We start from the raw sequence: 14,121 nt of genomic DNA, 5'->3' as shown, positions 1-14,121 counted from the left end.
GTGGGACACAACTTTAAGCTCGTCGTCAAGATGTCACGCAGGAAATACCTCTTCACGCAGAGGGAGGTAGAGCTATGAAATACCCTACCAGCTCAGTCTGTGAAATAGAGAGCAGTATTGGGCTTCCTTATAACCCTAGACAACATTACCAAGAATAATAGGGAGATCCTACACAAGCCATTAACCTCCTTCCTTCGACATGGCCATCTCTAGTTTGGGTGGCCAGTAGGTAAATATGGTAATGCAATGTGAGCAGGAACATCAAGGAACTTTGTAAACACCCACTAGAAATATGACACTACCATACCATGAAGTTCACCATACTATCATCAAGTCCACCATATATCATAAAGTTCACCATACCACCATACCATAAAGCCCACCGTACACATAAACCATTAAGTCCACCATGCCACCATATTGTCAACTATACACATAAACCATTAAGTCCACCATACCACCATAGAACCCAAGTGTATCCAGTAGGACCGGGAACATTACCATGAAAAAGTCGGTTTTACTGATAGGTGGCTAAGTTATATACCTAATACGGGTACTTCATTATTCACTAGAAATGAATATGTATCTATCCGCCCTTGTTTTACTACTGGCTGATGCTGGCATTTTGTAGCTTTTGTGGAGGCCATGGTGGCGATGGTGACACGTAGGAACTATGGTGGTGGTGACAACGGGGGAACTATGGTGGTGGTGACACGAGGGAACTGTGGTGGTGGTGACACGAGGGAACTGTGGTGGTGGTGACACGAGGGAACTATGGTGCTGTGGAGGTTATGGTGCTGATGGTGACACGGGGAACTATGTTGCTGTGGAGGTTATGGTGCTGATGGTGACACAAGGGATAGAACCTGATACACCTTACCGTTACATAACACACCATACAGTTACATAACACACCATACAGTTACAAAACACACCATACAGTTACATAACACACTATGCAGTTACATAACACACCATACAGTTACATAACACACTATGCAGTTACATAACACACCATACAGTTACATAACACACCATACAGTTACATAACACACCATACAGTTACATAACACACCATACAGTTACATAACACACCATACCGTTACACACTATACAGATACCTTACACTCGAACCGTGTGAGTACAATAGATAAGGTGGTTGGTTCATTGCTTCTGTGGTTTAGAGGAGGTGTGTGGAGGACGGTGGCGCAGGTGTATGTAGGTGTGTGTACAGGTGTGTAGAGGTATGTGTAATTGTGTGAAAGTGTATATAGGTGTGTGTAAGTATGTATAGGGAGATAGGTCAGACCGTGGCAACTCCCGCAGGATCTCGCTGCTGTCCGTAGCTGACAAGATTGTCGCCCGAGTCCTCCTAAACAGACTTCTTCCTGAGGCGGAAAACTTCCTTCCAGAATTTCAATGTGGCTTTAGACCATCACGTGGCACCACTGACATAATCTTTGCTGCCCGTCAGATACAGGAAAAGTGTTGGGGACAGCGTTGTGACCTGTATACATGGCCTTCATCGACCTAACCAAGGCCTTCGACTCGGTCAACAGGGAAGCCCTCTGGCTGACCTTCAGCCGTTTTGGCTGCCTACCAAAATTCATCGCCATTATGTGGCAACTCCACGATGGCATGAACGGCAGTGTCCTGCACAATGGCACCCAGCCTTAGTTCTTTCCAATCTAAACGGGGGTAAAATAAGGATGTGTACTGGCACCAACTCTCTTTTCCATTTTCTTGGCTGCCAGTGCCAATTTAGCCGGCGGGGTGGACATCCAGTACCGGATAAAGGAACTTTTCAACATAAGACGACTTCAGACAGGAACAAAGGTGTCGGCCGCTTCCATCATCGAACTTCAGTATGCAGACGACCTCACCCTCGTCGCTCACGCTGTACGCGACCTACAGCAGATCTTGAACACTTACGCAGATGCGTATGCACACTCTGGCCTTGAGGTGAATTTACGTAAGACTTAGCTTCTCTTTCAGCCTGCCCCTGGTTCAGCCACACCTCCACCATCCATCCAGGTTAATGGTACTACTCTCTCTAACGTTACCCATTTTCAGTATCTCGGCTCCCACCTGTCCACCACCGCAGTCATTGATGAAGAGATTCAACATCGGATCAGATGTGCATCTCAAGACTTTGGCAGACTTTGTACCCGTGTTTTCAGCTGTAGGGAGCTGAAATTATTTACAAAGTTGCACATATGTCGAGAAGTGGTCCTGCCCACCCTGCTGTATAGCAGCGAGACGTGGGTCACATACAAGATGCACCTCAAGACACTTGAAAACTTTCACCAATGTAGTCTACGATCCATCCTCCGAGTTCGCTGGGAAGACAAGAGAACAAATGCAAGTATTCTTGCTGACACCAACTGTAGGGGCATCGAGGCTACCATTATCCATGAAAAACTACGTTGGACTGGCCATGTTACCTGCATAGACGACAGTAGACTGCCAAAGCAGCTACTTTACAGTCACCTAACGAATAGTAAACGTAACGCCGGCGGGCAACTAAAAAGGTATAAGGATAGTCTTAAGACAAACCTGAAAAGTGTCAAATCGACCCCCCTCACCTGGGAGACGATTACTCCACACCGTAACGCTTGGAGGAGCGCGACTGCATACCGAGGCAGACAAGCACCAGTGCCGGAAAGACGCTGCCGCCGCCCCTCCCGCACTAGATGTAGCCCTCCACACGTGTAGCCTCTGTGGACGGTCCTGCAGGTCCTATCAGCCTCTCGAGTCACCTCAGAGCTCACCAACCTAGGTGACATCCTTAATAACTCATATCATTGAATAATAGCTGGATGATCGTCATACTTGATTCCGATTGACAATAAAGTAGTAGCAGTAGTAGTAGTAGTAGTAGTAGTAGTAGTAGTAGTAGTAGTAGTAGTAGTAGTAAGTAGTAGTGTAGGTGTGTGTAGGAATGTGTTTAGGAGTTTGTAGGGATGTGTAGGGGTGTGTAGGTTGTGTAGATGTGTGTAGGAGTGTGTGTAGGTGTTTGTAAGAGTGTGTATGTGCATGTAGGAGTGTGGATAGGTGTGTGTATAGGAGTGTGTAGGAGTGTGTAAGTCTGCTTAGGTGTATGTAAGTGTATGTAAATTGTGTACGTTGTAAAGGCATGTATAGGTTGTGTAGGTGAACCTATTTGTGTGTGTACGTTGCTTATATTGTGTAGGTGTGTGTGTGTGTAAGTTTATGTAAGTATTTAAGTGTATGTACGTTTGTAGTTGTGTGTAGGTGTATGGATATATAGTAGGTGTGTGTAGGTTTGTGTCGTTATGTGGTGGTATTTTGTATGTGTACAGCTTTTACTATAAATTAATGTAGTTACCGCTGTAAACTGTCTCATGTCATCGTTTTCTGTAACCCCCAAATACCTAATCTGTTATCATATCATTGGACTGTTCCATTGGTAACTCTTGGTCAATTTTGGTGTCATTTATATCAACAGTTTGTTCTATGGATCTGGTCACAAGTTGTTTAAGCTTGCTGAGTGTAATGCAAATTTGGAAACTCGTTATCTAGTTATTTTACACACACACACACACACACACACACACACACACACACACACTAGTTTGCTCAGATAGTCATTAACTCTTCAGGTGGATAGTTAGTGTCCCCAGGATAGTTAAAGAGCCTCAGGTGGATGGTCAGGGATGGTAAGGAAGGGAAGGAGGGAGAGTTTGTACACGTGAGGGCAGTTAGTGACCCACATAACACGACCACTGTCATGACCTTTGTAAACCCCGGATGTTCACTGATTACTTAACTAACTCACGGTCGTCTACGTGGTACACACACACACACACACACACACACACACACACACACACACACACACACACACACACACATTTTTAACAGTAATTATTCAAAGCTGTTAATGGGTGGAGAGGTGGAGGGATGGAGAGGGAAGGTGGATAGGGAAGGTGGAGAGGGTATATGGTGGAAAGCAAGGGCGAAGGGGAGAGGGGGAAAGAATGGAGGTGGAGTATTTTAGGATGGAGTGGTGAAGGGAGTGAGGAAGGGATAGTGGAGTGGTTGAGGCCTTAGTCTAATAAGATCCCAGGTACCTGTACTGTGTATGTACTTTGCTTACATACAACGAAACCTCTATTTAACGGATTATGTGGAGAAAGTCCGTTATATCGAGGGTCCCTTGGATGTGGAACACCCCTGTCTAACGGTTTATATGGAGAGAGAAGTTCGTTATACGGAGTTTCACTGTATCTGCAATTTGTATGAACATTTTCTGTATACCTTCACTGTCTGCTTAACTAAGCCACTCAGACTTCAACACGTACAGTATTATAGAATCTCATAGTCTCCTGCATCACTTGATCAAGAAACTCTGTCGTTAAGATAGCGGCAGGAAATGACATCAATATTATAATGATTGGTGTGGAAGTGAAGACGTTCTCCTAGCGAGCCAGCTAAGGCGAAAACATTTACATACGCACTGTGAAGAGTCCAGCAGTCCTCGACCACCGTAAACAAGTAAACAAACAGATCTCTTGTTTGTTTGTTGTTGTTACTGAGAGATAGAGACAGCAGTGATGACAAAATAATGTGGCTGATTCCTGACCTTTGTGGGTGACTGAAGTAAGAAAATGAAAAAAAGCAAGAGGATATATATATATATATATATATATATATATATATATATATATATATATATATATATATATATATATATATATATATATATATATATATATATATATATATATATATCATGTAGATCCACAATGGAAACGTGGACAAGATAAATCTTGATAAAACCTCACAGAAAAAGGGAAACACTGGAGCGCCTTCACTTGTGCGTTTACAGGGGTGTCGTCAGGTTTTGTGCAGTGTGGCAGTGCTGTGTTTGTTTGCATTCGACAAAAGGAAACTCACAATAGTAAACATATTATGGAATCAAAGTCAAACAATATTAAAGTAAATATTTCAATGTTATGATTTTTGGAATGTTTATGTGATGAGCCCCTATAAACGCACTAATGACTGGGACTGTATATATATATATATATATATATATATATATATATATATATATATATATATATATATATATATATATATATATATATATATATATATATATATATATATATATATATATATATATATATTCAACATGTACTTTACATAGACAATGTAGTGCAGGTATATAAATAATTATTTATGTATTTATGTATTATACATATTATAACGTGGACAGACAATTCAGATATAGTTTACATGGACACGACTGCCCGTTAGGGACAGTGTGGATACAACACACTGTACCCTAAGTCTTCAGTACACAAGGAGACAGCCTGGCCGGTACTGCACTCGACCGCATTCACTTCCCCAAGTTGTAAACTTAGATACCCATTTACAATTAGGTCGACTGTGAGTGCCCGGGAATCGGAATTGGAGGCGAGCTCTGTCAGTCAATTTGACCAACGAGAGAGCCCAAGAAAGCTGTAAAAACCTTAAATCCAAAATGAAAAATAAACTTTAAAAAATGTAAGTTGCAGCCCTGCTCAGCTTTATGCATGAAAAATGAGTGACAATCAATCAGTCTGGCTACGTAGGAGTAGTGCCTGGTGCCTGGGAGGACTGTAGTGCAGTGCGACATATATATTACCACACGATACAGGTGAGAAATATCATACGTCCGGCAGCATCACACAAGAGACACTACAGCCAAGTACAGTATAGGGCTGGCGACGCACACCAAATGGTAACATGCACCGTGAAGTTTCAATAAATATTGTATAAACGATGGATTATATTCAGCTTTTCATTGTTGTCTGTAAATAAGAATTGGGGACAGACGTATTATCACAGGCTTACCACCTTAATCCTTTAAAAGCTGACGCGCCACACGTATAAACAAGGCGAGAGGCACAAACACGTTGGGGGCTGGCATCACAACACCATCAATGTTTATGACGTCAGACCACAGAGACCACTAGACCATCAATATTTACAACGTCAGACCACAGAGACCGCTAGTTCATCAATGTTTATGACGTCAGACCACAGGGACCGCTAGATCATCAATATTTACGACGTCAGACCACAGAGACCGCTAGTTCATCAATGTTTATGACGTCAGACCACAGGGACCGCTAGATCATCAATGTTTATGACGTCAGACCACAGAGACCGCTAGATCATCAATGTTTATGACGTCAGACCACAGGACCACTAGATCATCAATGTTTATGACGTCAGATCACAGGGACCAGCTAGACCACCAATGTTTATGACCTCAGACCACAGGGACCGCTAGACCACCAATGTTTATGACGTCAGACCACAGAGACCGCTAGACCACCAATGTTTATGACGTCAGACCACAGAGACCGCTAGACCACCAATGTTTATGACGTCAGACCGCAGGGACCGCTAGACCATCAATGTTTATGACGTCAGACCACAGAGACCACTAGACCATCAATATTTACAACGTCAGACCACAGAGACCGCTCGATCATCAATATTCACGAGGTCAGACCACAGGAACCGCTAGACCATCAAATTTTATGACGACAGACCACAGGGACCGCTAGACCACCAATATTTACAACGTCAGACCACAGGGACCGCCAGATAGGTTAGGTTAGGTTTGGGTTTTCTATCTACACATAAGAGAAATAAGAGTGGTAGGATCTGAGGGTGTGGATGGTGTGTAGTGTAAAGAAATATCCTCTACACTTCCTTATCTGAGGAAGGTGAAGGCTCAACGAGGTCCAGCCACCAGTACTGTGTTGATACATAGACAGTACAGGTATACAAACAATGGTAAACAGTTGATCTGTCCAAACACGGGGCGGGGTTCAGATCGTACAGCGGTAACTAGCGTATCTCTCACCGATATGACAAGGGTTCAAGTCCTGCCTGGCGGACGCACGTTAGAAGGGTGTTTATCCATGTAAGATATTGCAGTAGTAACATAATCAATATAACCCGGTCTGGCTGACGTATCTATTCCCGCAATATTATATGTACTAAAGGAGTTACTTACATATACGTCGAGTTTTTTTACACACACGTATGGAAGTTGTTTGCATACGTTTACTAGAGTTCTTTATATATATATAGACTAGAGTTGTTTACACACACAGGATACTAGAGTTACCACGTATAGACACCTGCACGTGATGCTAGGCATATATAACACTTACCTCAAGATCAGCTTTTCAGTAGAAAGATGAACAAGATGCGAAAATCTGCGTAGGCAGTCTTGTGGGCATGCGAGGGACAGAGTGCAGGGGCGTGAGTGTGGGCGTGTGTGGGCGTAGGTATGTGAGTGCCACGGGTTTCAGAGGGTGAGTGAGGGGGTGGACGTGGTGGTGTAGTGTGGCCGCGGGGGGTCCTCTGTCAACCCCCACCATCGGGGTCGGCTATTTACATACAGTACTGAGGGTCGCGGGGGGGCGGAGGAGGGTCGCGGGGGGCGGAGGAGGGTCGCGTGGGGCGGAGGAGGAGGGGGGGAGGTGGAGGAGGGTCGCGGGGGCGGAGGAGGTCGCGGGGGCGGAGGAGGGTCGCGGGGGCGGAGGAGGGTCAGGAGGTGGAGGAGGGTCGCGGGGGGCGGAGGAGGGTCGCGTGGGGCGGAGAAGGGTTACGAGGGGCGGGTAAAGGGTTGTAGGGCGTCGGAGAAGGGTCGTAAAAGGAGAAGGCGAGTCACAGGGGGCGAGAGAGGGTCGCATGGTGTAAAGGAGTGTCGTAGGGGAGGAGACGGTAGCGGGGAGACGGAGGAGGGTCGGGGAGGCTGTGTAGGGGGCGGGTGAGAGTTGAAAGGCAGGAGAAGGTCGAGGGGTCATGGAGTGTCCGGATAAATTGGAGGTGAGACGGTATAGGAAGTGGTCACTTAGGGACACACACACGTACACACACGCACACACACACACACACACGCACACACACACACACACACACACACGTCACCTTGGTCTACACTTACACTCAGTGTCACCATCACGGTCAACACTCTTCAACACCAAAACCTATTGTCGAATTTAAGTGGTGTGGGACAGAAGGTGTACCGCTCTACACTTCCTTCTCAGCGATCAAAACACTCACCATAACACACTCAACACCACAACACACTCATTACCACCACAACACACTCAATACCACACTCATTACCACCACAACACACTCAATACCACAACCACACACTCATTACCTACACGCACTCAACACCAACACCACCATCACCACACACTAATTACATACACCCACTCAATACCACCACAACACACTTACCACAACTACACTCATCACCACCACACACTTACCCCACACACACTTACCATCACATATAATGAAGTAACAAAACCGCTAAATCACAAGATGCTGTAACCGCTAAACCTAAGGCAGTATTCCCCTCAGGCAGATGTAAACAAAACTAGATAACCAGACACTACATCTTAGACTGTGAGAAAATAACACCTCTTAGGGACAGATCCAAGCACACTGCTTTCACAACGGCACAGCACTTTGATGGCATGATAGCTGATATACTAAAGCTGTATCCATGTTTCCTATCTTATAGTTAAGTAAACTTATTATGTACAGAACTAAACCAACAATGTACAGTGTTGGGGTCTGGTAAACATCCTTTGTGACCTCTAGTCTAAGTATGGGGTGCACAATAAACTAGCTGCTGTTCTCGGCATAATTATAAACACTTGATTCACCACCACTACCACACGCACTTCTCATCACCACCATACACTCACCACCACCACCACGCACTTACTACCACTATACCTACCAAAACTCACCATCACCGCCACATACTCATCAACACCACACATTTACCATCACTATCACACACTCACCACCACCATATACTCACCACCACTAAACATTCACCATCAACACCACAGATAAGACTAGAGAGAGAGAGAGAGAGAGAGAGAGAGAGAGAGAGAGAGAGAGAGAGAGAGTCATTGACCTTAGTTAACAGATCACAGGAAGCTCCCGTGTTAACCTTTAGTGTAGTTACGTCTCCATGACCTTAATAAAAGCCTCCTGTTGTTATCTACCGTCACCTTCCTACCACTACTACCAATACTACCACTATTACTACCACTACTACCAATACTACCACTATTACTACCACTACTACCACTATTACTACCACTACTACCATTATTACTGCCACTACTACCACTATTACTACCACTACTACCACTATTACCACGATTACTACTACTTCTACCACTAGTACTACCACTACTACCACTATTACTACCACTACTACCACTATTACTGCCACTACTACTATTTTTTTTATAAGTGGCCTCCAGCCTCCACCAATAGCCACACCTTCGCCGCCATTGTATTACCTTAAAATTAAATATCCTAATACAACAGTAGCTACCCTGGCTGTGTTGAGTCAGTTGTGCCGCAGATCTATGCGGCATTCAGTGACTGTTGCCTCATAGTCGATATCTGCAACTGTTGTCAGCTTTGGGGCCGATTCTCTCGTTCCTCTGAGGCAAAGCAATGCAGACCTAAGCAGAGAGAAAGACAGTCAACATCTCAACCAGGCTGTAACATAACTTCTGGGCTGCTGCTTCCGTTCAGATAACACCTCCGCGAGTCTGGCGTAGAAGCGTCTTGCACTTGGTCCCATACCACCAGAGGTTGTGAACACCAGAGGAGTGAAGCTGCCTTGATCAACGTTTTGAATTCTCTCCCCGTATGCCCATATCTTGTCGTTCTCGTTCCTCCTGTGTGCAGCATCGAGAGCTAGGTTGCGGTGACATGCGGCCATGGGATAAAAAATCCTATGTCAAAAAAGGCTCACTGTCCCTGCGTCCAGAATCCTCGACCACTGACGTCCACACGGGCTTCGTTGGATGTGTTTGAAGTCCTGTGACGGAGGTTCTCGCCGTCCAATGGAAGGAGGAGCAGCTCCACCATGACGTCGTGGCAGATTTCCCTCAGTAGATTTGCTACTACTACTACTACTATCACCTACCATCACCCCCACTATCAGCACCACCACCATCACCACCATTACCAACACTACTACCACAACAACTACCAACACCAGGACTATCACCACCATTTAGTTACAAACTCTAACACATTAACAGTTGGGGAAATATATAACCCACGGGTACTAGTTGTTGTCCACTAGTTACCGGAAGTGTGTGTGTGTGTGTGTGTGTGTGTGTGTGTGTGTGTGTGTGTGTCAGCAGCTCACACAGATTACCGGGAAAGTGAATCATAGAGCTGTATAAAAATTGGTTGTGTGGTACTGGGCTGTTATCTCTTTGTACACCTGTGTGTGTTTGTGTGATGATACGGTACCCCTCTCTCTCTCTCTCTCTCTCTCTCTCTCTCTCTCTCTCTCTCTCCTCTCCGTCCCTCTCTCTCCGATGGCCTCCTTCCACCCTTCTATCTCTGTCTGCCTTCTTCCTTCCCTCCCTGTTTGTCTGTATCCCTCCGCCCCTTCCTGTCTGTCTCCCTCCCTCCCTGCCTACCTCATTGCCTGCCTGCCTGCCTCCATCCTCCCCCCTGTCTCTCTCTGTGCTTCCGTCAGTCCTTCCTTCCCTCCCTGTCTGCCGCTATATACGTACGAACTTATACGAATCCAGTTTTGTGTTGTTGCTGAAGTTAACGAAAAAATCCTACGTTCACACTTGTCTTTACCTCACTAATCCTCTTCACCAAATAGAAGGTCGGATGGCCAGTCAGTTTTCTGCTACACACTGTTGACAAGTACTGGAAGTGATGTAATGGCTCTTGCTTGTATACCTGAACATGCAGCAGTGTAGATCAAGTCACGTCTGGTGCCGTCACAACATTCTCTGGCAAGATAGCAGCTCACAAGTCTTTACTCCGAAGAATTTTGCTCTGAGGGCTTTCTGTATTGAGAATTTCTTTTACTTGCGGCTGTAACCACTAACTCCAATTAACTAATAATGTCCTTTGGGATGTTCATTTACTGTTTGTCTTGCTGTAGTTTACATTAGACAGCCGCTAAGCGTTATAATTCCTCTTGGTATGTGAGGCGTCTGAGTGCCGGCGCTAGTTTCATGACCCTCCTTTGGTCATCCCATAACCTAACTTAACCTAACTTAACCTAACATAACCTTACGAGAGACGGAGTAGATGCGTCTTGGTATGTGTTGGATCTTTGTCTTGTTGCCACCAGTGTATAAACAAGATTCACATTCTTCTCACTTGATCCGAGAACTTCAGATCGTTGTCAAAATAACCCGATGATTAATTTCAGTATCCATTCTAGTGACTATTCCTGAAGTCTATAGAGATCTTCCTGTAATGGATCCCAAGAATAGCTTAGCGTTATTTACACACATTTGCTACGTTAGGTTAGGTTAGCTTTTTAGTCATTAGGTGAAATAAGCAGTAGTTTCTAATATATTCAAGAGTTCCGAAATATAAATAGAATCTACAAAAACCATTTCTGAAACAAACGAACGCCATCGGTTCCGGCAAATACTCTCACACGGTCCACCAGTTGTCACGGGTACACAAGAAAATTCCAATCCTGGCTGTAGGACATCCCCCGGTATCCTTCTGTATCCTTCCAGTTAAATTTCAGTCTTTAGATATGTACAGTGTCATATACCTCGGTAAAACTAGAGTATATATTGTCATTGTTGCCTCCAGTTTCTGTGGTCACACATCCACCTCCTGGAGCAGTGTCAAGTGGGGGCGTTTGGGTGGCAGTCCTTCCCAAGGTTGTTCCGTTATAGACAGTCCATTGTGGCATTACTTAAGGTATTCTCTAGTACATCACACACACACACACACACACACACACACACACAAGTCAAACTCACCGCCTTGTAATTATTCATGCTGTACCGATCACCATCTTTATATGTTTGACTCCTTGTGAATCTTCTGCACATTTATTGTTTCTGCAGAACTATATCTTGAGAGGTTCACAGACATCATTACTTAACTTTCTAACTCTCTGGCCTTTTATGAGCCTGGAGTTTAGATAATTTAGTTCTAAGGCATTTTTCTGAGAACGCTATTTACGTATTTCCTATACCGAACTGTTTTTTTTTATCAAAGGCGAGTAACTTGTTTCCATCTTCTCTTGTAAACACCGAGGAAGATAAATCGTTTTACGCCTCCGACTTGTCCTGGTCTGACTCCACACACTGTACCTACTATCTTCAAGTGCTGACAGCCCATTGTTTTTTCCTATCTTAAGTTTGAGAGAAATATCAACGTAGGAACTTTGGACAATGATGTCACAAGGCCAGTGTGTGTGTGTGTGTGTGTGTGTGTGTGTATTACCACCTATTACGTTGTTGTTGTGATAATTACATAATATATTTACATTTCATTAATTGGAACACAATTTTACAGGGCGATGTACTGCACAGCTATACATGTGTAAGTACAAGTACAGACACAAGTACATGTATACAGATCTAGACGGAGACAAAATGTAACTACAAGCACAGTACAAGCACAGACATAGAGAAGGAGCATTTACAAGAACAAATACAAACATGAGGTAGAATTACAGTTACAACTACACATACAGGTACATCTTATGTATTTGTAACAGTTGGTGGGGTACAGACAGAGGTAAGACACAAATAAGGTACAGGGGGGAAACACAGGGTACAAAGATTTCACCATGATAACAGTACATAAACACACACACACACACACACACGTACAGACACCAACAAACCAAGCAACAGCTAGACGCTCCACCATAACGCTCACACAGACAGCTGGCCTGGTGTATGCGGGCCACGGGAATGACCTGCGAAGTGGTGGTGATGGTAGTAGTGGTGATAGTGGTGGTAATAGTAGTGGCAATAGTGTTGGTAGTAGTAGTAGTAGTAGTAGTAGTAGTAGTAGTAGTAGTAGTAGTAGTAGTAATAATAATGGTGGTGCTTGTAGTAGTGATGAACAGATTATGAGATTGTGAAGAGAAAAGTAAAGGTTGAACAACATTATCAATAAGAGTAAATGGCTTCAGTGTAAATAAACAAGAATTCACGGAGGGCATTGCTCTAAGGTAAGGCTGGCCAGTGGAAGAGATGCCCTCCCAATGCATGTCTGGAATGTCCGACGATATCCAAGCCCTAGTGTGCAAGAAGGGAGGTTTAGCGTGCAAGAAGGGAGGTTTAGCGTGCAAGAAGGGAGGTTTAGTGTACAAGAAGGGAGGTTTAGTGTACAAGAAGGGAGGTTTAGTGTATGAGAGACATTAAGAAATAAGTGACTTTACAGTAAACTGGTTGAAAGAGAAATGTCACGACGTCACTGTAGAACCAACCACCCCCCCCCCCCACTATAGTGTCCAGATGGTGGTGTGGTGGTGTGGTGGTGTGGTGGTGTGGTGGTAGTAATGGTGTGATGGTGGTAGTGATGTTGGTGGTAGTGGTGGTGTGGTGGTAGTAATAGTGATGATGGTGTGATGGTGGTAGTGATGATGGTAGCAGTAGTGGTGTTGGTGGTAGTAATAGTGATGATGGTGTGATGGTGGTAGTGTGATGGTGGCAGTATGGTAAAAAGTGTCGAATCATTGCTATTGTTTCATATGCTTCACTTCACTGCTTCGAAGGTTCAAGTCTAGAGAATATTTAATTAATACTGACTGAGGTAGCTCTGGTCACGGCAACATTACACGGAATATTAAGCAATTATTAATAGTATATAATTAAGGCCATTAAAGTGATATTTAATCTAATATATTTAACTTAGTCAATATTTTGATATAATTTTATTTATTTATTTATTTATTTATTTATTTATTTATTGCCAATTGCTAGTATGTAAACTGAATCCGAACCATTTATAGACAGAATAATGCATCAGTGTCTATCATTTGGGTTCAGGAATCTCGGTGTTTGTGAACAGCAGGAGACGTGACGGGACTTTTGCGGCTGACTGTACACTTTATTTAATTTTTGCTTCAATATATATAAAATAAAGTTTAGAAGATGTTGTCATTCACTGAAAAGTTATAGAGTATATCATTCATTATCTTTCAATCTTGAGCTCATAAAATTTATTCGTATTTTTAGATGGATGATAAATAACTTGTTTGTGAGGCAGAGGCAATGGTCGGTAGTGAGTTTAGCT

Source organism: Homarus americanus, unplaced genomic scaffold, assembly GCF_018991925.1.
Source record: "Homarus americanus isolate GMGI-L3 unplaced genomic scaffold, GMGI_Hamer_2.0 scaffold48406, whole genome shotgun sequence".
Classification (NCBI taxonomy): domain Eukaryota; kingdom Metazoa; phylum Arthropoda; class Malacostraca; order Decapoda; family Nephropidae; genus Homarus; species Homarus americanus.
Note: the sequence above shows the minus strand (reverse complement) of the source record.